This window comes from Apus apus, chromosome Z (assembly GCF_020740795.1).
Source record: "Apus apus isolate bApuApu2 chromosome Z, bApuApu2.pri.cur, whole genome shotgun sequence".
NCBI lineage: Eukaryota > Metazoa > Chordata > Aves > Apodiformes > Apodidae > Apus > Apus apus.
This window is the reverse complement of record NC_067312.1, coordinates 67,497,726-67,522,969: the sequence shown is the minus strand read 5'-3', so window position 1 is coordinate 67,522,969 and position 25,244 is coordinate 67,497,726. Positions and strand designations below refer to the sequence as shown.

The 25,244-nt window shown below is 50.1% G+C and overlaps 1 long non-coding RNA gene and 1 pseudogene across 1 annotated transcript; both read right to left on the bottom strand.

Annotated features, from left to right (window-relative positions):
• Nucleotides 1-50: 50 nt before the first annotated feature.
• Nucleotides 51-5,972, bottom strand: LOC127396031 (cytochrome b-like; annotated as a pseudogene).
• Nucleotides 5,973-14,439: 8,467 nt separating this feature from the next.
• LOC127395716 (uncharacterized) lies at nucleotides 14,440-19,113 on the bottom strand. Its single transcript, XR_007891844.1, has 3 exons — nucleotides 18,857-19,113; nucleotides 18,520-18,672; nucleotides 14,440-15,009 (listed from the first exon to the last, which is right to left on the bottom strand). It is a non-coding gene; the product is annotated as an uncharacterized LOC127395716 (long non-coding RNA).
• Nucleotides 19,114-25,244: the final 6,131 nt, after the last annotated feature.

The window sequence follows — 25,244 nt, the reverse complement described above, 5'->3', positions numbered from 1 at the left end:
TTCATTCTTTGGTTTACAAGACTAATGTTTTTATAAACTTGTAGAGTATTTTAGTAGTTGAATATCTTGTTCTCTAGGGCCTCAGTAAGGGGGAAGAGGACTTGGAGGATGGTGATGTAGGTGAGGGAGGCTAATTGACCAATGATGATGAATGGATGTTCTACTGGTTGGCTACCGACTCAGGTTAGGATGAGTAGGTTAGCTACTAGGGTTCAGAACAGGATTTGTGACAGAGGTCAGAATGTTATTATGCGTTGTTTGGACTTGTGGAGGAACGGCCTTAGGAACAGGATTAGTACAGAAGCAGCGAGAGCTAGGACTCCTCCAAGTTTGTTGGGGATTAAGCGTAGGATAGCATATGCAAATAGGAAGTATCATTGTGGTTTAATATGGAGTGGTGTTACTAGGGGGTTGGCTGGGGTGAAGTTTTTGGGGTCTCCTAGTAGGTTGGGGGAGAATCGGGCTAGGGTTATTAGTGGGGTGAGTATGATGATGAATCCTAGTAGGTCTTTTGTGGAGAAGTAGGGGTGAAATGGGATTTTGTCGCAGTTTGATACGATTCCTAGTGGGTTGTTTGATCCTGATTCGTAGAGGAAGATGAGGTGAATGGGGGTGAGGCCTGCGATTTGGAAGGGGAGGAGGAAGTGTAGGGCGAAGAATTGGGTTAATGTGGGGTTGTCTACTGAAAATCCCCCTCAAGCCCATTCTATGAGGGTTTGGCTGATGTATGGGATTGCTGAGAAAAGGTTGGTGATGACTGTAGCGCCTCAGAATGATATTTGGCCTCATGGTAGGACGCAGCCTACAGAGGCAGTTGCTATAACAGTTAGTAGTAGGATTACTCCTGTGGCCAAAAGTTCCTGTGAGGAAGACTCAAGGGTGAAGTAAATGACCCCCAGGAGACCCTCATGGACTTAACATGCATGCGATAATGGGCGGACACTTATTTAAATGATTTCTCAGGAGACTAATGAATATCTAAACCATTTCTTAGAAATATTACACAGAATTGAGTATCAGCTGTGTATCTATCTCTCACTTTACCCTGTAAGGTGCAAACACTTTGGAGGAGCTATCCCCTGTGCGTCTGGCGCTGTGAATAGAGAATGCCAGCTGAACAGTACTTGGACTGTTGGGTGGACTTCCCTTGTTTCAGGTCGGGGAGGGGCACACCGGGGCCCTTGGAGGCTTTGCTGGCCTTGGGCTGGTGCTCATGGGCTGCAGCTGTGGCTGTGGCTTTGAGCTCCTCTGGCAGGGGCATCCAGTGAGAAGAGCTGAGGGGACTGTGGCCTTTGTGGCACATGGGGCTGGGCTGTGAGCCTCCCAGCTGCTTGTTGACCACACTGCTGGGGCTGTCGTCAAGCTGGGGGTGGAAGCATTGGTGAGAGGGCTGATTGTCTTGTTGCCCTTCCCTCTTCTGCTGCTGCTGGACCAGGAGATCCTGGGAGGCATAGATGTACTGGCACTGCACCTTGGCCTCCCTGTTCTCCAGCTGCCTTTGGCTTCTGGCCTGCTTGAGAGGCCTGGAATAAAATCAGTGACTGGTCTGATGGAAGCAGCTGAGCTGGTACAGCACAAGCTCTCCTTTGCAGACAGATCCACTTTGCCCTTATCCCTCCTGGTGGGAGGGATGCCACTGGCAGCAGGGTTGCTAGTGCTGTGGGAAAACAAGGTGTCTATGGAGCTAACTCAGAACAGATGAACTCTGGGCTGAAGGGACATTTGGCAGATGCAGAGGGTTCAGATTTTTCCCCACACCCTTCAGCCACCTTTGCACTGTCATCCTGGAGATACCTCACAGCCTGGTGCACCCCAGAGATACCAGAGCCTGTGCTCTCCTGCCAGCACCCATGTGCCAAAGCAGATTCTTATTCACCAGCTCTCAGAGGCACTTCAGCTGACTGGGAATTTTCTCCAGGAATTGCTGGAATTCCTGAGCCATTTCTGCAGAGGAAACACAAACCCAGGCAGGAGGGTCAGAGGCAGGCAGGCCACCATGAATCCATCAAGTCAACCCCCTAATTACTAAAGAGTGGAGCTACAGAGGAGGTGGAGCTACTCCGGAGGGGAAATACTGAGAACTAGTATCACTGACCCCATTGCAACTCCTTTCCCTCTGTGCCTTTTCTCGTCTCTGTTGTGCCACAGGAGCTGCTGCACCTGCCCTGCAAACCTTGGCAAGACCTGCAGTCCTGGACACATGACAGTGGTCTCCCTTGGAGGGAGAAAGCCAGTGGCTGGGTCACTTGCCAGCCTGCACCTCTGCTCCATTTGAGAAGACCATTCCCAGTGCAACTCCTGGGATGGCAGTCAAGGAGCAAACTGGCCCTCTCCAGGTTTCAGGAAGGCTCTGGTCTCTCCCAAAGGATTTTTGGGCAGAGCTCTGAAGCTTTAGCTCTAAACAGCACTGGAGTGTCTCTGGAGTGCCTGCAGGGAGCCTGGCCACCTGCTTGAACTAACTGCCCCTCAAAGAAGGCAGTAAAGTTCCTGAGCATCCCATGAGCCTTGCTGGGATAGCTGGTTGCACAGCTGGCTTGGACTGCCAGTGAGCTCTTGCTAACCCAACCCAGTGATCCCCAACTGCTCGGAAGCTACCCAGTGCCCCAGGGATCCCCAGCAGCACATCTGCTCCACAGAAGACCCCTGTCCCACTGGGTTCCATTATGTTGATCTCCATGAGGATAGGGAGGCTCTAGAGAGAGACTTGGATAGATTGGATAGTTGGGCTAATGTTAATGGTCTGGGCTTCAACAAGGCCAAGTGCCGGGTCCTGCACTTGGGCCGCAACAACCCCAGGCAACGCTCCAGGCTTGGGGAAGTGTGGCTGGAAAGTGTCTGGCAGGAAAGGACCTGGGGGTTCTAATTGACAAGGGGCTGAATATGAGCCAGCAGTGTGCCCAGGTGGCCAAGAAAGCCAATGGCATCCTGGCTTGCATTAGTAATATTGTGACCAGCAGAAGTAGAGAGGTGATTGTCCCCCTGTGCTCAGCACTGGTGAGGCCACACCTGGAGTCTTGCGTCCAGTTTGGACACCTCAATTCAAGAGAGATCTCGAGGTGCTGGAGGGAGTACAGAGGAGGGCAACAAAGCTGGTGAAGGGCCTAGAGAATAAATCTTGTAAAGAACACTTGAAGGAGCTGGGAATGTTTAGTTTGAGGAAGAGAAGGCTGAGGGGAGACCTCATCAGTCTCTACAACTACCTGAAAGGTCACTGTAGAGAGGTTGGTGCTGCTCTCTTCTCACAGGTAATTAGCAACAGCACAAGAGGGAATGGGTTCAAGCTGCAACAGGGGAGGTTTAGACTGGACATTAGGAAATTTTTTTTCACAGAAAGAGTGGTTAGACACTGGAATAGGCTGCCCAGGGAGGAGGTTGAGTCACCGTCCCTGGATGGAGTCGCTTGGATGTGGTGTTGGTGGATCTGGTTTAGGGGAGAACTTTGTAGAGTAGGAATGATGGTTGGACTCTGTGATCCCAAGGCTATTTTCCAACCTGAATAGTTCTATGATTCTATAATTCTGTTCTATAAAATAATAACCTCTTGGTCACCAAGAAATAGGCAGTTCAAGCCACATCCTTGCTGGCTGAAAGAGAAAAGGAAAAAGCCACATGTCAGTCTGCACAGCCTGACAAACCTCACTCCATTGTAGCCAAGAGCCCTGGGCCTCTTGCCACCACACACAAAACAAGAGAGCCAGCATGGTTTGACTAACTCCATGCCACAGCTAGAAGCCCTGTAGGTGGAGAGCTTTGTGTGGTTCAGCAGGACCACAGCATCACCTCAGCCCTTTGCAGTTCCCTCTGTTTTGACCCCATTTGTTGCAGTCCCTGAAGAACCTGTGTCACAACTGGCATGATTTGTCAGGATGTTAAAACACTGTTTGCCTTCCTTACTGGAAAAATTTGTTAGTGGAACCAAGGGGTCTGTACATGGCACTGGCTTCTCTGAGGAGCAGCCTCCACAAGCTGATGTTTAAGGTGGAATACTGAATTTTGCCTCCCACCACACCCACAAATTTAGACTGACTGCAAATTTATAGTTTAACTAATTAAAATGGTTTATTAGGGAATTTAACACAATTTAGGGGAGGAAAGGTTCAGGAGAGATAGGGTCTTTGAAACACCAAATACTTATACATGTACTCATATATAAATACACCTCAATATTTACACACACTATTGTTATCTAAGAGGGGAAGAGGAAGGAGGGATATGCCGACGCCTCTCCTGTACTGGGTTGCGGTTTGTGTGGAGGTAAATCAGGGCAGCAACATCTTAAGGAACAAATGATACCAAAATGCAACCCCTTACTTTATTCCTGAGATGGTCTCGGTATACATATAAAGTGTGGATGACTTCCCCTGCAACCTGGCCTCAGAGCCTGCAGATGCGGGAATAAGTCTCACCACAGGTGGTTAGCAGGCAGAGAACAGCAGCAGCAGCAGCTACCTGGCTTGCTTGTTGACTGATTTGCTCCTGTTCCTTCAGCAGCAACTGACCCTGACTGTTATAGGTGAATCATGAAGTTAATTTGCTGATCAAATGTGATTGTATATGATTGAATGTTAAACTGCAATGTTTGTTAAATGCTAGAAGTTATGTTTGCTATATGTTGGAAGTTATGTTCATGTTTGTAAAATGTTGAATGTTATGTAATGGTTATGTGAGGGTTAATGTTGGAAGCTATACCCTGTTATATAATCAGGTGTATGGAACCGTAAGTTAAATAACATTTTGAGTGACTGCGCATGTCCTGAAGAGCGGCAACCACAACGCAGAGGATGGAATTTTCCAAGAAGGGGGCAGAGCTTTGCAACGGCGGGAAAAAGAACTGTGTAAGAAAGGACCCCGCGAGGAGCCGTGTACGCGTCTTGGTGGAGCAGTGACGCCCGGCGTGCCCAGCGCTGTTTGCTCATTTATCTCAAATAAATTAATTAATTCTAAATTCTTTTCCTGGCTGGTTATTGCTGATTACAATTTGGTGCCGTGACTCGGATACAGGCATTTTGGCCAGAGTTCCTGCCCCCAGGAGGGCGCCCCCATCTTCGGATGGTCTCAGGGTCTGGAACGACCGTGCCAAATCCTGTATTCTGAACCCTGAGATAAGTGAGCAAAGAACTAAAATAAATACTGCAGTTCCCCATAATTTTTGTGCACCAAGATCTGGACAAGGACTCAGGAAAGGGTACACAGCGGTAAGCGGATTCCGTTCGGTCGGAGAGTGCGGGTTCCCGGAAGTGCGAATGAGTGAGACGTCCTATTAGGATGAAGCGAGTGCAGACCCTCTAGTAGTGTGGTTCTCATAGCCCGTGAGGGCGTGAGCCACGAGCGAGGGGAAATGATTGGTGTGTAAGAGAAGGCACTTTCGGAAGATCAGCCCACAGAGAGACTGATAGGAATACAAAGTTCGGTACCCTATAGGAAGCTCAGTCCCAGGGAGACTGATAGGCTTCGGAGGATGGGACAGAAGATAACCAGAACTGGTCTCAGCTCCAAGGGAGGGTTGCCAGCTATCCCTCCAGATAGTCCTTTAGGAATAATGTTAAAACACTGGGGAGATTGGCCCTCTAGGAAAGGAAAAGGCAGAGAGAAAATGGTACATTTTTGTATGGTAGTGTGGGGTGGGAAGGAGATTAGAAAAGATCATCTGTATTGGCCAGTATTTGGATCATTTGAAGACTGGATATGCCAGGCTTTAAATGTCTATGTTAACAGTAAGGAACCTCATAGCCTGGAAGAAAGTGAGTATGCAAGCTTATGGATTAGATCAGATACTAGAACTTACTTGTATACCCTGCGGGGGGGAGAGAGTTCAAAGAAAAAGAATAAGAGATTGGAGGAACTACTACTAATGTCACCCCCTCCTTACCTTCCCTCCCCTCCTCCTTCTGTGCCAGTCCCCAGTTGTCCTGTCCTAAAAGCTTCAGAATCCACCCCCTCTTTTTCTCAGGAGCAGGACTCCTCACCCTCATTACCTCCCATTCTCAATCATAGTGGAGAAAACAGGAGGGTTACTAGGAGCCAAACAAGGGAGCAGGAAAAATCAGAAAATCATCTCTTTCCCTTGAGGAAAATTGCAATGGGAGGTCCACAGCCAGGAGTAGGATTTGTATCAGTACCCCTGAATTCAGGGGACATGAGGGAATTTAAAAAGGAGATGGGAAACTTATTAGAAGACCCTCTGGGAGTGTCTGAAAGAGCAGATCAATTCCTTGGCCCCAGTACATATACCTGGGATGAAATGCATGCAATTTTGAGAATATTGTTTACAGCTGAGGAAAGGGAGATGATTAGGAGGGCAGGAATGAGAAACTGGGATCAAAGACATCAGCAGGGACCTGGTGCAGATAATAAATGGCCTTTACAGCGGCCCAATTGGGACAATCAAAATCCAGCACATAGGACTAATATGGAAGATTTGAGAGATATGATTATCCAAGGAATTAGGGAATCAGGTCCCTTAGAGAAAACCTGGTCAGCCCAAGCCTGTGAACTGTATGCCCTATTGAGGGCCCTACAAGTGCTAAAGGATAAGATAGGAACAATTTACACGGACTCTAAATATGCCTTTGGAGTAGTTCATACTTTTGGAGAAATCTGGGAGGAAAGGGGATTAATCAATACCCAAGGGAAAAGATTGGTCCACGAAATATTAATTAAAGAAACATTGAAGGCATTACGGGGCCCACAAAAGATAGCTGTTTTATATGTAAAAGGACATCAGAGAGGTTTTAAACCCACTACTCGAGGAAACAACTTAGCTGATGAGGAAGCCAAAAGGGCAGCACTATTAGTATTAGAGCAATTGGATAATGAAGAAGAATCATTCCATGTGGTTAAAAGTTTTACAGATAAAGAAAAGGAAAAATTACAGCAAGTAGGAGCAAAGGAACAGAGTGGCAAGTGGATGTTGCCGGATGGCAGAGAGGCCCTTCCGAAGGGATTGGCCCAGAAAATAATGGGGAAATTACATCAGCTGACCCATTGGGGAACTCAAGCTTTAGTGGATCAATTTGAAACTAAATATGTCTGTGTAGGGGCTTATGGAATGGCTAATAAGGTTTTGGAAGGGTGTTTAACCTGCCAAAAGGTGAATAAGAGACAACTAAGAGAGAAAATTCAAGGTGGTAGGGAAATAGCCAAGAGACCATTTGAAAAGATCCAGACAGACTTTACTGAATTGCCTAAGGTGGGGAGGTATCGTTACTTATTGGTGCTAGTGGACCATCTTACCTATTTTGTAGAAGCTTTTCCTGTAGACAGAGCCACAGCCAAAACAGTGATTAGAATCTTATTAGAAGAAATCATTCCCAGATATGGAGCTATAGCTGTGGTTGATTCAGATAGGGCCCTGCACTTTACCTCAAAAATTATTAAAGAAGACAACAGAGCTTTTTGGGACCAAATGGGAATATCACACTCCGTGGCATCCACAGAGCTCGGGAAAGGTAGAATGAATGGAGAAATAAAGAAACATGTAACTAAGCTAATGATAGAAACTAAAATGAATTGGGTAAAATGTCTACCACTAGCTCTATTATATATCAGAACCCAACCTCGTACCGATACAGGAATCTCCCCTTTTGAAATGATGTATGGGATGCCATATGATTTTGGGGTTCCAATAGAACATCCTAAAATTGAAGATAAAATCTTACAGGAATATATAGTTGAATTGATGAGACGAAGGCAGGAGTTGAGAAAGAAGGGGTTGGTGGTCCAGAGACCTCCTTTAGACATTACAATACATAGGATTCAACCTGGAGATCAAGTGCTAGTAAAAACCTGGAAAGAATCATCTCTGACACCCCGCTGGGAAGGACTCTTTGTTGTTTTACTTACAACAAATACAGCCATTCGAACAGCTGAGAGAGGATGGACTCATGCAAGTAAAGGACCCATCCGACCGCCTGAGTGGACGGTGACTCAGGGACCAGATCCTATGAGACTAAAAATCACTTGAAAGGCATAAATCCCATGCAGACTCAGGACGAGTGGGAAGCTCGACGGCAGTCCCGGTGGACTAAGCTGTTGAGACCATTAATTGAGGAGCTTTTTGGATCGATTTCTGTTGCTGAGGCAGTCTTCCTGCCTCAGGAGCTGTTAGCGTCAGGAGGAAGACATCTTCTACGCTCAGCACGAATAGACTTAGCTCTGAGGACTGCTTGTCACTGTGGGGATAGAAACTGTGAATTTTGGGTAAAGATTCTGTGTGGGCATTGCAAAAGGATTCTGTGGGTAAACAGGGTGGCCTTACAACGTTTATACCTCTGCCAACAGTGGGATCAGAAATTTAGAAATGACACTTTCTTTCAGTCCTGGCAAAGAATATTAAACAGACAGTGGACAAAATTTGATGGTCAACCAGATGAGAACCACTGGGGACAGGGGCAATACGTGTTAGAAAATAGAGATCACTTTGAATTAGTTCCCTTGCAATACTTTCTAATCAATCTAATTCACCATGTTAGCGGAATAAAATTCACAAGGATTATTAAGCAGTTTTGTGGAAAGCAAGTTATATTTGCAAACTTTCAGGAAGTCACTGAGGAAGAGTGGGATAGGGAAATTGGGAGAGGCCTGAGGGATTAGGAAACAAGATAAACTTAAAAAGACCTCTGAAATGCCACCACAGGGAGTTGAGCAGAGAGAGAAATTGTAAGAGAAAAGGCTCCAGGAACTCCTGAAGACTACCACTGCTGCCGAGAAAAGAATATACCTCGTTGCTCCCTGCAAAGGAGTAGACGAAGGAGGCAGAGGGGTAGAAGTGTGGAGACTAATAATGCTGGGCCTGATGAAAAGAGATGTGTTCACTCCCATGGGGATAAGAGGTAGAACAAAATTCGAATGCAAAACAGGAGTTTGGCTTATTATAATTTGGATAATTGGCATACAGGGAGATAATCCTCATAAACCTTATGAATGGACCCTTGCAAGGTGGGGGGACTCTCAAATAATTACACGCAATATCACAGCAGGCTCTCCCAGCTTTGTTGTCTCACTCTGTGACTTAGTACCTATAAAACCATGTCTGAATCAGAGACCTTATTATCTATGTCCAGCTTCTTATCCATGGAGAGGGTATTGTAATAGTCCTAATCAATATTATTGTTCATACTGTGAATGTGTTACCATTGCCTCCTCCTGGACTCCTCCACACAGAGACAAGTTTTTAAGGACTGAATGGACACAAAAAGGTTGTACCCCACTCTGATCTGAAAATGAACAAAAGCAAAAGAATAAACGGAGTGCAAGCTGGCGACCAGGAAGGGTAAAAATAAGAGTTAGTAATTGTGATAACATAATCCTTAATGTTATACAGCCAGAAGATCCAGGATGGCTGTTAGGAAAAACTTGGGGAATTAGATATTAGGAACCTGGGACAGATAGAGGAGGCCTAATCTCTATTCAAAAGAAGGAAATTATAGATCAGCCACCTATAGGTCCCAATAAACTTCTAAAAGAAGGTAAAAAGAGGGAACAAAAGACTACACCAACTGTTTTAGGTTCTACAGAAACCCCTATAAGGGTTACCACTGCGGAAGATGATGATATCGATCCATTGTGGAAATTGATTCAAGTAGCATATCAGGTCTCAGTCACACAAACCCCAATGCTACCTTCTCTTGTTGGCTGTGTTATGATATAAGGCCTCCCTTTTATGAAGTAATAGGACTTAATAGCACTTATAATTTAATTAATGAGGATAACCACTTACAGTGTAAATGGGGAGAAAGGAAAACAGGGCTTACTCTACAGCAGGTAAAGGGGAAAGGAACTTGTTTAGGGAATGTACCCCTCTCAAAGACAGGACTTTGTGGTCTCTGGGATAAAGAAATAAGTAAGACTAATAGTAAATGGGCAATACCAGAGCAAGAAGGATGGTGGATCTGCTCAAAAACAGGCTTAACCCCATGTTTATCATTAGCAATTTTTAATGAGAGCAAAGAATATTGTATTCAAGTAACAATTGTCCCACGAATATTATACCATCAGGAAGATAGCATGTACATATATTGGGATAATGAAAATTACAAAAGACAGAAAAGAGAACCTATAACAGCTATAACTCTGGCTACCCTAATTGGTTTGGGAATTACAGGGGCAGCAACTGGAATTAATTCTATAGCACAACAAAATCAGGGACTGACTTCGCTGCGCGCGGCTGTAGATGAGGATTTAGAACGAATTGAGAAATCTATATCATACTTGGAAAAATTGCTCACTTCTCTATCTGAACTGGTGTTACAGAATAGAAGAGGGATGGACTTGTTTCTGCAACAGGGTGGTCTTTGCGCAGCATTGGGGGAAGAATGTTGTTTTTATGCAGATCACACAGAAGTCGTGAGGGACTCCCTAGCAAAAGTTAGAGAAGGATTCGATCAGCGAAGACGTGAGCAAGAAGCACAGCAGGGGTGGTTCGAATATTGGTTTAATAAAACACCTTGGATAACAACTCTAGTGTCCACTATATTAGGGCCCTTGATTCTATTTCTTATTACTCTCACTTTTGGCCCTTGTATTTTGAATAAGCTCGCGGCCTTTGTCAAAAACCAAATAGAGACTGTGCAGCTGAAAGTGTTGCAAGAGCAACATTACAAACTGACTGAAATAGAGAATGCTTCCTTTTTTGGAGCGGCTAAAGAAGCCGGTTCAAGATTTGATCAGCAAATTGAGGATAAAAAGAAAAAGGGGGGAATTTGTTATAGGTGAATCATGAAGTTAATTTGCTGATCAAATGTGAATGTATGAGGTTGAATGTTAAACTGCAATGTTTGTTAAATGCTGGAAGTTATGTTTGCTATATGTTGGAAGTTATGTCAAATGCTAGAAGTTATGTTTGTTAAGTGTTAGGAGTTATGTTCATGTTTGTAAAATGTTGAATGTTATGTAATGGTTATGTGAGGGTTAATGTTGGAAGCTATACCCTGTTATATAATCAGGTGTATGGAACCATAAGTTAAGTAACATTTTGAGTGACTGCGCATGTCCTGAAGAGCGGCAACCACAACGCAGAGGATGGAATTTTCCAAGAAGGGGGCAGAGCTTTGCAACAGCGGGAAGAAGAACTGTATAAGAAAGGACCCCGCAAGGAGCCGTGCGCGCGTCTTGGTGGAGCAGTGACGCCCGGCGTGCCCAGCGCTGTTTGCTCATTTATCTCAAATAAATAAATTAATTCTAAATTCTTTTCCTGGCTGGTTATTGCCGATTACAATACCAAAATGCAACCCCTTACTTTATTCCTGAGATGGTCTAGGTATACATATAAAGTGTGGATGACTTGCCCTGCAACCTGGCCTTAGAGCCTGCAGATGCGGGAATAAGTCTCACCACAGGTGGTTAGCAGGCAGAGAACAGCAGCAGCAGCAGCTACCTGGCTTGCTTGTTGACTGATTTGCTCCTGTTCCTTCAGCAGAAACTGACCCTGACTCATCTTCCTGAAGTGCCTCCTCCACAGCCTCACGCTTGGCCTCTTGAGAAAGACAGTGAGAAAGACATTTTAATTCTGCTAATGCTTAGGAACATAGCCAGGGCATTTGGGGGTGCAGCTTGTCACCAATCCAAACAATGTGTCATTCATGGAAAACACTGAAGAGCTGGACACTCTGCAGCTAAACCATCCTAGGCTGAATTCATAGCCCTTCATTTCAGCTGCCTTCAAGCTGGGTGTCTGGCCTCAAGCTGCATGTCCAGCTGCCTCCTGTCCTTGACCCCAAGGAGTCACCCAGAGTCCTCAAACCACGCAGAAACACAGGACAGGAGCTGGTGAAGCTGGGGCTGTTCCCATCCTGGCCAGGACCTCCTGCAGGCCCACAGAGCCTGCTGCTGGTGAGCCCCCAAGCTGCCTACACAGCCTCTCCCCCCACAGGGCACTCTCCCCTCTGGCAACTGGCAGCAAGGCATGAGCACCGCCGGCTCTGCCAGCTGGGCACCACTGCCTGCCACAAACAGATCTGGCCAGTGATGGTGTCACTGGGGCAGCAGCTGCCCCTTGACTCAGCTCCAGCCACAACTGGCAGCAGAGTCTGCAGCTCACCAGCAAGGCATGACACTGAGTGTCAGGGCAGCCAGGCTCTGACCAACCCCTTTCTGCTCAGGCAGGCTATGGCTTCTGCACACATGGATCTGCACACATGCACATCAGCTTCCCAAGTCTCCTGCTTAAGAGAGAGAGATGCCCACCATGTGCTGCCTTCTCCAATATTTCCAGGATGTCCTTCAGTGCTCCTGGTGGATGCCCAGTGTTTCCCCTCAGGGGAACTGTGACTAGCTCCTTGAGGACCTTAAAAGAAAGTATTTAGTTAAACTTCTCACTAATAAAAATACTAAAAACGAGTACAGGGGCTGTAAAGTCAGCCAAGACTGCTTGCTGACCCCCGGGATGTGAGGTGACCACCAGTGCAGGATCCAGCTGTGGAGATGGAGTGCGAGCCCCATCTGCAACCAAATACCAACATGAAGTTTCATCATATATTGTGCTGGACACAGAGATAGAATCCAGCCAGCCACTCAGAGGGCACCAGCAGTTGTGTGGTTCTCTCACCCACAAGGGGCTCCTTGCCCACATTTGGGCTTGGAGCTGGCAGCTCCCGAACAAAGCAGAAAGCCATGACTTAGCCTGCAGGTGTCCAAACATCTCACCTGTGTCTCCTTGGTGCTGAGGCTTCTCTGGTGCAGAGGTCGGGTGGCCACAGCCTGCAGTCACAGCTGGAAAGAAGCACCATGCCAGGACAGATTGTGATCTACCTCTGTCTTGCTCAGCCATCTGGAGGGACTGGAGGGGGGGCAGGTAATGGTGTGGCCCTTAGCCGTGGGGGGAGATTTCCAAAGCCCCCCAAGCACTGCCCCCACTTGCCACCACCTCGGGAGGGCAGGGCTCCCTCAGGGGAGCCAAAGACTGGGGCTCCCAGCACCTCACTGAGCCAACACAGCCTCAGTTCCTTCATCTCCAAAGCCTCACGCTGAGCCTCCAAGACTCCTTCTGAGGGTGGTGCAAAAGCATCATTTCAGGGCGCAAACCACAGACCCTCATCTCAGGCTTCACAGCCTCATTCTCAAACCCAAAGCCCCATTCCTGGGCCCAAACCCTCCTTTGGACAGCAGAGACTCCCTCTGAAGGGAGCTCAAACCCTCTTCTACAGCTCCACGTCTCACTTGCAGTGCCCACAGCCCCGGATCCAGCAGCAAAGCTTCGTTTCAGGGGGCCACAGAGAAACCACAGGGTTCCCCTCTGCTGCAGGCTCTGTCCAAAGCATCAGGCAGAGCATCTGGGCCATCCTAGTTAGAGCCCAAAGCCTCACTCAGAGGGCCAAAGCCTCCTTTTCAGGCATCATCTCCTCATTTCAGTGTCTAAACTCTCTTTTCAGGCTCCAGAGCCTCATTTTTAGGGTCCCAATGCTCTGTTCCTTTGGCTGTGTCTCCGGTTTAGTGTCCAAAGCCCCGTTTTCAGTTTCCCAATGCACATCTTCGGGCTCCCAAGTGGCATTTTGAGAGTCCAGCCAGACTTTGTGTGAAAGCCACCTCTGCAGATTAGAAACCCTCCTTCTGATGCAACAAATGCCTGCGTTAGGGCTCCAAGTCTCCTTCCTGAGTGTCCAAAGCTTGGATTCTAGGATTGAATGTCTCATTTCTATGCCTTGCTAGGGTCCAGAGCCTCATTTTCAGGACCAAACACTCATGTTGAGCTTCCAAAGCCCAATTTTTAGAAGTTCCTCTGCAATTCGGAAGGCTCAAAGCCTCATTCTGAGGGCCCACACACTCATGTCGAGGGCTCAAAGCCTCATTTTCGGCTCCAGCCTCCTCACGGAGGCTACCGAGCCCCATCTGCACCAAAACACCCATAAGAAGGCGGGCAGGGACCGCGGGCAGGCAGGGACCCCCAGGGAGCAGGCGAGCCCCCAAAAGCCAAGCAGCAGCAGGTTCAGTGTCTGTCCAAAGAGCGGCAGCAAGCAGCAGACAGGCAGCTTCCCGATGAGTCTCAGGGACTCTCCCCTTCGTCCCCGGCCGGCCAGCCTCTTGTTCCCGGCTCTTCCCTGCCAATCCCGCAGGGACCTTTTCCCGCCCCGCTGCTCCGTCCCTGGGCAGGCTCGCTGCTCGCAACACTGTTGCGGTTTTCCCGCCACGTCCCGCCCGGGGCTGGGCACTGCCTCATGGAGGCCGAGGTGTTGTTTTGTGGCAGAGCAGGCAGGCAGACAGCAGAGGGTTGAAGTGCCTGAGGGAGCAGCCATTTTAAGTCAGTGACGGCTGCTGACCTGAAGGACATAGTATGTTCGTGAGAGGAAAAGATGCATTCTCACAGCCCTTCTCTGCCAAGCTGCTCTGTCACAGAGGAGAAGCTGCGGGCACCCGGCAGAGCTTACCTGTGTGATAAATGACTCGGTCCCAAACGGGATTTTAATTCAAATCTACAATTTATTAAGCGAACAGAAGCAAGCAGCGCTGGGCACGCGGGGAGTCTCCGCTCCACCGAGACGCGCGCCAAACAGTTCCAGGATTTGACTTATATCTTCTCAACTGATACATATTCATTACTATTTCGAGAAAAGGGTCAGCTTATGCTAATTATTTCCAAGAATCTGCTTTATAACATTCTTGTGGTTAACAACAAAGCTGGTTTATGCTAAAAAAATAACTTTTAAGATGTTTGCCCAATGTCTGCTACACAATAGAAAAATCACATGCAATGCAAGCAGAGGATACACAATACGAGAGCAACATGCAGTGCAAGCAAAAGATAAAAATTTTTTTACACTATACAAAAACAGGAAGCACAAGCAGAGATAAAAATTTTACTGTGTACAAAAGTGTGCAATACTATACACAAAGAATTATTCTTCATTCTATGACTCTTAACATTGTTCCATGTTAAACAAAAAAATTATTCTTCACCCTGTGACTCTTAACATTGTTCCATTTTAACACGAATTAGGTGAACACATTTCACACCTGGCACGAGCTGCACACACTTCACCACGTGGGGAAGGGGGTGGTCAACGAGGATCTCAAACCCTGGAAAAACACAGACGTGCAGCCATCAGAAAACCAGCAGCACGCCCTGGCAGGTCTATGAGTCTGCTGTGTCCTGCTCCTGGGGGACAAGCCCTTCTCCCCTTCCCTCCTGCAGGCCCTGCTCTCTGCCCAGAGGCAAGCAGGAAGAGAGCACCTGCAAACTGGCTCTGAAGTGGAGCAGGTGTCACTAAGTCCAGCTGTTAACAGTGTCTTTTAGAAAGGAACAGGAAAGTGAACCCAATGGCCATGGGCCTATGCGTAGCCTCCAGTTTCTTCTTTCAAAAAGACCCCCAAACTCTTGCTGTTCTTTTTTCCTCATCTTCAGCTATCTGATCAGAACAGTAACTTTCAGCCTAGCCCTTGCAGACCTCATCCCTGCCACTGCCTGGGACGCCTCCACAAGCAGCACAGGAATTAGCTGCTTCTGGCTTGTATTCTTCCTTAGGCTTTCTTGGATCAAGCTGCCCCTTTTCAGCAGGGCTGGCTGCTCAGTCCCAGGTCGTATCCACAGGGAGTTTTATAGGGCATGGATCTGTACACACCAAGGACAAAGTGCCTCAGGTCTGTGCTGGGAGGGGGGAAGTGCCCTCTGCCCCCTGTGCTGAGTCCCCCTGCCCCAAAAAGGCTGCAACAAATCAAGACAAAAATAAATAAATACAAGAAAAGATAAAAAAGTGACTTGAAAAAAAAAGTCTTGAAGAGGGAGGAGAGCACACAGCCTCCCCAGCCAGCACAGAGGGTCCTGGTCCCCCCGCTGCCATGGGGGGCAAGGGCATGGGAGTGTGCAAGGGCTCAGGGGGGCGTGCGAGGGGAAAAGGGGGCACACCAAGGGGTGTGTGTAGTCACAGGGGTGTGCCAAGGGGTGTGCAAGAGCTAAGGGGCCTGTGACATTAATATGTGCACAGGGGTGTGTGAAGGCCCCGTGTGCACAAGGGGAGGGGTGTGCAAAGGGTTTGCACGTGCAAAGGAGTGTGCGATGGCAAAGGAGCATGTAAAGGTCTGTGTGAGGTCCTTGGTGTGCAAGGGCTAAGGGAGTGTGCAACACTAGTGCATGCAGACATCATGCGTGAAGGCTGTGTGTGCATAAAGGACAGGGTGTGCAAAGGTGTGTGCAAGGGGCACTGTAAGGGCTAAAGGACATGCAGCATCAGGATGTGCGAAAGTGCAACATCAGCATGTGCCAAGGCGTGTGTGAGGACTGTGTGAACACAGGGGAGCAGGTGTGCAAGGGTTTGGGTATTCAGGGACCAAAGGGCGTGCAAGGGCTTGAACCCCAAGCGGTCTGCAAAGGCCATGTGTGCAACGGGCAGAGGTGTGCAAGGCTTAGCCTATGCAAAGGGGTGTGCCTCCCCACTTCAGAGCCCCCCCTCCACCTCCATAGGTGACCCCTACTTCCACTAAGGGGGACTCAGGTGTCAGGGAGGGCCCTTCACCCCCCCACAGAGGACCCCTCCCATCTCCAAGGGGGACCCAGATGTCTGGCTGACCCCTGGGGGCTGGGCAGGGTGTGACATGGAGGCAGGGCCAGGTCTCCTCCAGCCACTCCCTGTCCCTTGGGGGGTCACCGGGTCTGGGGGGACCCTGAGAGGGTGACATTGTTGGGAAAGAGGGACCCTACTGGGGTCACCATCAGCCTGGAGAGGGATAAAGCTCAGTCCCATAGACCCCCCCAGGGCCTCCCAGTCTTCTAGACACCTCCAGCCCCATAAATCCACCCAGGGACCTCTCTGCCCCATAGGTCCCCCATGCACCCTCACCCCCCCAGCCCTATAGATCGCCCCTGGGACCTCCCCAGTCCCAGAGATCCACCTGCTGTCCCATAGATCTCCTCTGGACACCCCCTGCCCCATAGAATTCCCCTGGACCCCACAATTCCTTCTGGGCCCTCCCTGCCCCATAGATCCTCAGTGGTGCCTCAGCCTCATATGTCCCCAATGACCCCCACTGAAGTCTATGAACTTGACTGCACTGATCCCCATTGACTCCCATTGACTCTCATAGACCCCACAGACCTGCATTCATGCCACAGCCCCCAAGCGACCCCAGGGATCTCCATTGGCCCCATTGATCCCATGTCACGATTTAACTCAGGTTCGACAATGAAACCAGCAGCAACAATGGTAGGGACACTTCCCAGGTAGGGAAGTAGAAAGAGAATGTGGGAGAGAGACTTTTCTGGATTGAAAACTAGACAGCATTCATTAATACTAATGATAAAAGTAAATATGTACAATTATATATAAATGTGTTCAGGAATGTGCAAAACCCTGTTGCCTCCCCCCACTGCCAGCAGCTCCCACGGCATCTCCTGAGCTGTAAACAGTCCCCAAATGTCCCGGAGCTGCCGGAGAGAGCGGCAGAGCAGACAGGAGCTGAGGGCAGAGTGATGAGGGTCAGGGATACATGAGCCTAGGAATCAATGGTGATGGAGAGATGGAGTCCTCCCCAAATGCCAGCCATAGATGGAAGAGAAAGGAGAAAGAGAAAGGAAGGGGCTTGACTTCCATGATCCCTGACCTTACCCCAAACTGACCTAGCTATATGGAATGGAACTTTGGTCAGTTTTGCTGTCTGTCTAGTCCACTCCTGCCTACAGGAGGGCTGCAGATGTGACTCTTCTGCTCCTCTAGTATCTGAGGCCGCAGAGCAAAGTGTCCTTGTTTCTGGGAAGTAACATAAACATCCCAGTGTTATCACTCCACTGGCTGGAACACTTGCTGCTAGGCAATAGAGAGCTCAATGAAGAAAAAAAATCAGTAAAAGAAAGTTGGCTTTATCCTGGCTTAAACCAGGACGTATGGAAAATTAAAGTTGAAATTAATTATGTTGCATAACAGCTTCACGAATCCTTGGCATACAACAGAGATTAGATTCAGGACTCCTACTGTCCCACCACACAAAACCACAGATATTTTTCCTCTAACCACATGCACAGAGGCTAATTAACACAAAATAATTTTTCCTCACTGAAAAAGAAGACTTGAGGCTTTATTAGAAGAACAGGAAAACAATTAACTAAAGATTCAATGGGCTCCACGTCCATGAAGCATGATGGGAATTGCCAAAAGGAGCAGGAGGCAGGTAACAGGGGCTGTTATAAAAGAGCAGAAGAGAACGAGCAATGGCAAGTTAAAAAACAAAACAAAACAGCAGCCCTGCTCCCTGCAAATATGCTTTTCTCTCCCAAAAGAGAAGGCTGGGGGCAGCACAGGTTGCTCAGGTGCCTGAACCCCAGGGCCAGCACTCAGCCCCCGCAACCTCCTGCCCCCGCGCTGAGGGAGATCCCGGAAACACCGGCTGCGGGGGCGGGCAGGGGCTTCAAACACAACAAGAAATCTCAGCACAGCCCCTGCCCTGTGCAAACCGACCGCCCCTGCCGGCCACGTTTGCCTGAGCAGCCTGGCCGAGCCCTCAGCAGGCCTGTCCCACCGCCCTCCCTTCCAGCCCGCTGCTCCCTGCACACTCCAGCCCATCCAGGCCCTCCTCCAGCTGCAGGTCAGAAGTGCTCACCTTCCAGATGACAGCCAAGAGCAGCACAGGCTGGCTTCCTAGGTCCAGGTCTTCGCTGTGGTCCAGAGCCTCCCACAGCTCCATCCTGCTGGCAGCTCTGCAGAGTATCCCCTTCTCAGCCGGTCCTTGGCGCTGCAGGACATCCAGCCGCTCCTGCAGCAGAGGCAGGAGGACAGTGACTTGGCTGAGGAGCTGCCTTCCAACAGCAGTGGCCAGAGCACTGCCCCAGACCTGGCTCCTTGCTGGGGTTGGACAACTCAGCCTCCCATCCCTGCTGGGGATGCTGCCTGTGGAGCAGGCAGAGGGAGGGCTGGGACCCCTGTCCAGGCTGGCTGACCTGGCTGGGGTGGGGCATTAGGTCATCCTCCCTGCAGAGCGCTGCCAGGGGCTGCCCAGAGTATCCTGCTGCAGCAGAAGCCCGCCTGCCCTGCAGCCTGGGCAGTGGACGGGCTCTGCTGCAGAGCAAAGGGCCAGGGCAGCCCCTTGCTCTTCCTCCTGCTGCTGCTGCTTTTTCCTGCTGCAAAGGAAAACCGTTCAGAGTCCATCAATGGAGACCACCAGGCCAACACTCATGGAGCCTGCCCTGCCTGCAGCTCCGTGTTGAGCACTGCGGAGGGACAGGCAGGGAGCCAGCAGCTGGACTTGTGGCTCTGGCTTAGAGGCTCCTGAGAGCTGATAGGACAGCAGAACAGCCTGTCCCAGCCCTCATCATCCTGCCCTCCTCCAAGCTGTGTCCCTGAAGAACCAGGTCCAGTGGCTGCTGCCCAGCAGGTCTCCTTGCTCCTCGCTGTCCCTTGGGCTGCTCAACCTGCATGGCAACACTCAGGAGACAAGTGAGTGCAGCTCAACCTCTTGCAGGAGGTTGCGTTTCTTTCCAAAACTCACCTGGTACATGGAGAAGTCCCCCTCTGCTGCTGGGTGGGGATGTCTCAGGCCCTTCCTTGGGATCAGCCTGCAAGAAGCAGGCTGCGCTTCGAGAGCAGCCCTGCAGCAGAAGGGGCCACCAGCGAGCTGCTGCCCAGCAACTGCATCCTGAGCGTGGCACAGCTGGGAGCCTCTGCCGTCCCAGGATCCCTGCCCCATACAGCAGGTTTCCTCCCAGCGCCACCAGCCTGGATATGCTAGTGTTTCTGGTGGCTCCCCAACCCTCTCTGCTCCAGGAATGGCATCGCAGGAACCTCCCTCCCTCCTGCACAAGATGATCCCTCTCGCTCCTCCCTGGCACCCAGAACAGCCCAAGGCAGGTGAAAGGCAGCCATGCTCACCTCTGCCTGGCCCTCCAGTTGCCTCTCCAGGCCCCTGTCGCTGAATGTCCTCCACTGGGCAAGAGAGAAGGAGAGGAAGAAGGTGAGCAGCGATGCCTCTGCTGCGGGGCTGCAGAAGCAGTGCTTGGGGGGACAGAGCCCAGAGACATGGCGTGGCGGCAGCTGAGCTCCTTCTCCAAGCCTCTGAGCAGTGGCAGGCGGGTGCCGAGGGCTCCCTTGGCTCCTTCTGCTTTCCTGTGCATGAGGCAGGGACAGGCAGGGAGCTGGCTGAGCCCCCAGCTGCCTCTTCTCTCTCGCCAGGCACCTCTGCTCTGCCCGAGAGCTGCCGCAGTCGCAGGGGCCCCTCTCCCCAGCTGAGAGCTGCGCTCCCCCATCCAGCTGTGCCTGCAGCCTCCCCACGCCTTACCCTGCAGGTTGCCCGGCCACAGCTCCTCCAGCACCTGGGAGCTGCAGGACGAGAGGACACCGGGCATCAGGCCCCGCTGCCCCCCGCCTCGGGCACAGGCCATGCACAGGGTGGCAGGGGCATGGCTGGGAACCTCTCCTGCCCACCCATGGGACGTGGCAGCAGGACTCAGCCCAGAGCAGCAGTGCAGGAGCCGGCGGGCCAGGTGAAGATGAGGGAGACTGAATTTAAGAAAACTGGTCACCAAACTCCCTGGTTTTGGTTTGTTGGGGTTTTTTGTGCTAGAGGGTCAGAAAGAGGGGAAACATGGAGCTTTGTTTACCTGCTCTCTCTGCTCTCTTCCTCTGTATTTATTTCAGCTTTTTCCTCTGGGGCCAAAACGATTGGAAACTCTTCCTTTTCACAAAAACAGCCATTCCTAAGTACCCCTAGATATTTAGGACTTGAGCTTGAAGTAAGACACAAATGACAGAGAAAGCAGTCAACAGTAGAGAAATGCACAGTTAACTCTTCTTCCATATTTAGGCAGCCACATGAACAATGACCAGTAGGAAAGGTTTCTAAACAGCCCAGGCACAGATTAAAATGTTTGTCTGATTGAAGCAGAGAGACAGAGAGAACAACTTCGGATAAGTGTAATGTAAGCAAAGAAAGGAATTTGTTTCACCTGACTTCAATCACAGGCAGTGGGCATGTTTTTGCAGAAAGAAACTTCCCCTAAAAGGAATATAAATAATATCACTTAGCTAAGCTGATAACCAGTGCTTTTGCCAGCATCTGAATGACAAGTAAAGAAAAGTTTTCTTACCAGCTTTTTTGGTTTTCCATTGTTACGGGTGTCCTGTGGTCAGTTAGGTCCTTTCTGCCTCTCTGGATCAGTCCAGGAAGGTTACCTGGGTAACCAGGGTCTGTTAGTTGTGCCCAAGCAGATGTTCCCTTGAAGCTCCCCACCTGCAGAGTGGCACTGGGGACTGCGTGCCTGGACACACAGCTAAAGCCTCGTTTCTGTCTCCTGCATGTCCCAGGTCTCCTGCTCTGTAGCTCCTCAGCCTTGCAGCTCTCTTCAGGCCTGTGAGGGAAAGGGAATCGGACATGGGGTCTTGGACCATGGTGTGTTTGCTGACTGGATTGAGAGTACAGTGCTGGCTAACGACTTCACTCATCGGGGCCAAGTCTGTAATTTCTGAATCGCTGAATAGTTTCTGAAAAGTTGCTAAATACACCAGGGTTGGCTGTATTCCTGTAAGGGTACTTTTTAATGTTTTGATAGTGGGCAGTACCCACCCCTGGCTCTGCACAGAAAAGTCCCAAACTGGACTCGGCAGCAGATGGAGTGTTGGAGTCCAGGGTACCCATGAAACCAGAAAAGCCTTGGAGGAGCTGCACCAGTTCTACTCAGGGAGGCAGGCAAAGGCCACCTGTATTGATGAATGATGATATTCTCTGGCGATGAAACAGCTTGCTGGAACAGCAGCAGCAGAGGGAGAGATGATAGCCAGAGAAAACCCGACCCAGCCAGCATGACTCGTTCTACTGCTGCTGGCGGGGTGGCCTCTTGGGGGGCTGGGAGGAGTCCTGGGGACTGCTGGCTCTCCTCTTTGGGGCTCGCCGTGGCCTCCCAGGGGAGTGGTCCCTGCCCTGGCTGGAAGTTGAGGGACTGGCTGCAGCTTCCTCTGGCTTCTCAACCTGCTCTTCCTGCTCCCCACAGGTGGGAGCTTGGACACTGGGGGGGCCAGTGGGACCCCCCCGAGGAGCAGCAACTGGGGTGCTGGGGCACTCGTCTTCAGGGACCCCAGCAGAACTGCTGGAGGTGGCTGGGCTGGAGGCAGGAGACCCTCCTTGGGAGGCAGAGGGGCCAGGGACAGCTGCAGGGCTGCCCTCGCAGACCCCGGCAGCAGACACCTCCCCCAGGCCCAGCAGCTGGCGGGCCTCCCTGATGCCCTGTTGCACGGCGGCCGTGACAGTTGGGTGCAAAGATGTCGCCACGGGGTTTTGGAGGGAGGCCCCCAGGAGCTGGTTCAGGTTGTCTTCATCCAGCCTGAAGAGGACCAGAAGGGGCACAGCAAGACCCTCTGCCACCTCCGCCACAGAACGCTGGTTCCGAATGGACAATTCCAGCTCCTGAAGGATCCAGGGCATAAGGGTCTGCAGGAGAGCTGGGCGTTCCTGGAAAAGAGCTGCCCAGATGTGGGGCTGCAGGCCACCTGGAGGAGCCCTGGGCACCAGCCCTCCAGTCTGTTGTCCTGCTGCTGAAGGACTGTGGGCAGCTGGATGGCCAGGAACTCCTCCTGAGTCGTGGTTGATAACTGATGGAGCTGCAGGTGACGAAATGACACGATCCTCAAAGTTGTCATCCGCCCGCACTGGGTGCAAGATGGATCTCACCCTCCTCTTGCAGAGGGGGCACTCAGGCTTGCTGCGGGCCCACTGCAGGATGCAGGTGTAGCAGAACTGGTGGAGGCACGGCAGCACGTAGCTGGCATCCTCCCAGTTGTCCAGACATATTGGACAACGCCTGTCCAGCTCCGTAGCCATGCTCTCCTCAGGTTTTGGGGAAGCTGGGGATGTTGAGCTGTTGAGCTGCTCCCTCCCAACAGCTCTGCAGGAGCCGGTGTCACTCTACAAAAGGAAGAGAGGCCCTGGTTATGGGGTGGCCCAGGGAGGAAGACAAGAAATGCCCAGGTCCCTCCCAGCTCCCCAGGGTGAGGATTCCCCTGCCAGCTCACCTCTGCTGCTGCGAGTGTGCCCCTGGCTGCCCCAGCTCCCTGCAGCTGGCAGGGCTGGGGAAAATCCTTTAATGGCTCTGGTGTCGAGGGTGAAGAGCTCCCAAGAAGAGCTCGAGGGTGAAGACCTCCGAAGAACAGCTCCACAGTCACAAGACCAAGGGCCGCTGACTGCTCCAGCCTCACCAACAGCTCAGCTGGTGCCGGTAACTGCAACTCCCAGCTGATTGGGCAGCATGAGCACCTGTCGCTTGGAACTTCACCAATCACCTCTCAGGGTTTCACCACAGCCTGTCCTCCGCCTCGGTCCTTGCCCAAATAACACGCAGCGCAGTGTGCAGCCCAGAAGGTGCCGGGGCACCTCTCAGCCCACCCTGCTGCCGCTGGGGAAGGAGTCAAGGGGATGGGGACGGGCTCTTCCCAGCGCTGCCTGGTGGGAGGGGTGGGTGGCCCAGAGAGACTGTGGGATCCCTGAGTCCAAAGGCCAGCCTTCAAGACCTGAGTGGCCACGACCCAGAGCGTCCAAGTCTGTGTTCGTTGCTGACCCTGCCCTGAGCCAGTGGTTGGACAAGAGACCTCCTCAGTCCCCTTCTTGTAGAAGCAGTTCTGTGGCTTGCTGACTGGTAGGACCAGGTATGAAGAGGAACATCTGAGCATGAAAACCTCAGGACAGGCAGAAAAGGGCTGTAAGAGGGGCAGGTGTTGATGGCACTCACACTAACACTTCATCAGGATCACATCTACGTGCTCCTCGGAACACCAAGCAGGGACCATCTAGGGGCTAAGAAGTGACCTCTGAAGGTTGTTTCTCTTGCCCCCTGTCTCTTGTCCCCTGTAATCCTGTCCAGGCCAGGGGGAGCTCCAGATTTAGTGGCTTGCAGAGAGAGGGATATGACAGTGTGCAGGTGAATGAGTGAAATCAATTTGCGTTTGACATAGAAACCTCCCTCCCCTCCTCACTCTGATCTTTGCAACATTCTTCAGGTTTCTTACAAGAGAGGTTTTGAGCTGTTCACTATGAAAAAATTAGACACTGCAATAATCTCCCAAAGGGAAGTCGTGCATTCCCCAGCACTAGGTTTTTTTAAGACCCTGCTTGACAGGGTGCTGGCCATCTCATCTGAACCCTGCTCTTCCTTGGAAAGTCTGGGGCCTTGAGGTCCCTTCCAACCTGGCACTCTATAACTCCAAATGAAAGCTGATAGGCATCTGTCCTGACTACAGCCTCCTAGTCCTGAGCTTGCCAAAGGACGCTGAATTCTATGAGACCTGTGATAAAAATGCTGAATATTTTCAAAACCATTAGCATTTTTGCCTTAAACCAAACATAGAGAAACCTCCTTACCTAAAGCAAGTCTGTGACTGTCAGCAGCTCTGGTGCTCTAACTGAAGATCAAAAATGTGCAGTAACAGAATTTGTAACTTTTTATCATCCTTCACCAGGTATTAATTTTAAGATGAAATCTTAAGATGATCAATTTTTAAAGTTCTTTTTTCTTCTGCTGCAGAAAGCAAATCTCAGCACCTGTTTCTTTTTTGTTTTAATTGTCTAACGTGTTTTAAAGAAAACAAAAAAGCAAAACAAAGAATGGTTGCAGCTGTATCTTGGCAGTTATATTTCAGTGGCTGTAAGAGATTTCAGTCAAAGTCCCACACACCTGATGGATGTTCACATAGCAGTTAGCATGATGGAAAATTACTACCAGAAAGGATCTTCCAAACCTGGCAATACTCAAAGCGATAATAAGAATTCAGCCAAAAATACTTTGGAAAAGCCAAAATTTTGTCAGTGACTTTCACCCTCACTCCAAGGTATATCTGCCTCCAGATTTAGCTTAGTGTGAGGCTCTCAGTATAATCGTGCTTCCTTTCCTTTGTCTCTTCATAGTCACTATAGTTTAACTGAGACAAACACCTCTCCACGGCTGAGCTTTCTTGTCGAATACGGATAAACAGCCCTGTGAGGGTGGCAGAAGAAAAGGGTTGTTGACTTCTTTCCAAACATTGGACAAATCCATGCCCTATTCAAGCCAAAACAATAATGCCAATCCTGCAGTTCCTCTTTGAAACAAAACTGACTGGGAAGGAAAATACGCTGTGTGAAAACCTCTTTGTATACACAGTAACAGGATTGGTTCTGTTCATGAGCGTGCCAGATCCTGTGTGACTTCAGTCGGTGGGAAACTGTAGGAATGGCTCTGGAGTTAAGGAATGTATTTTGCAGACTTTACTCTAGAGGCCCCAGCATCTCTGTTCTAGCTCGCTAAAGCCCGTCAGCTTTTAAGAATTCCAGCTTGGCCTAAGCCTGTATTTCAACTGACTAGCAGCCCT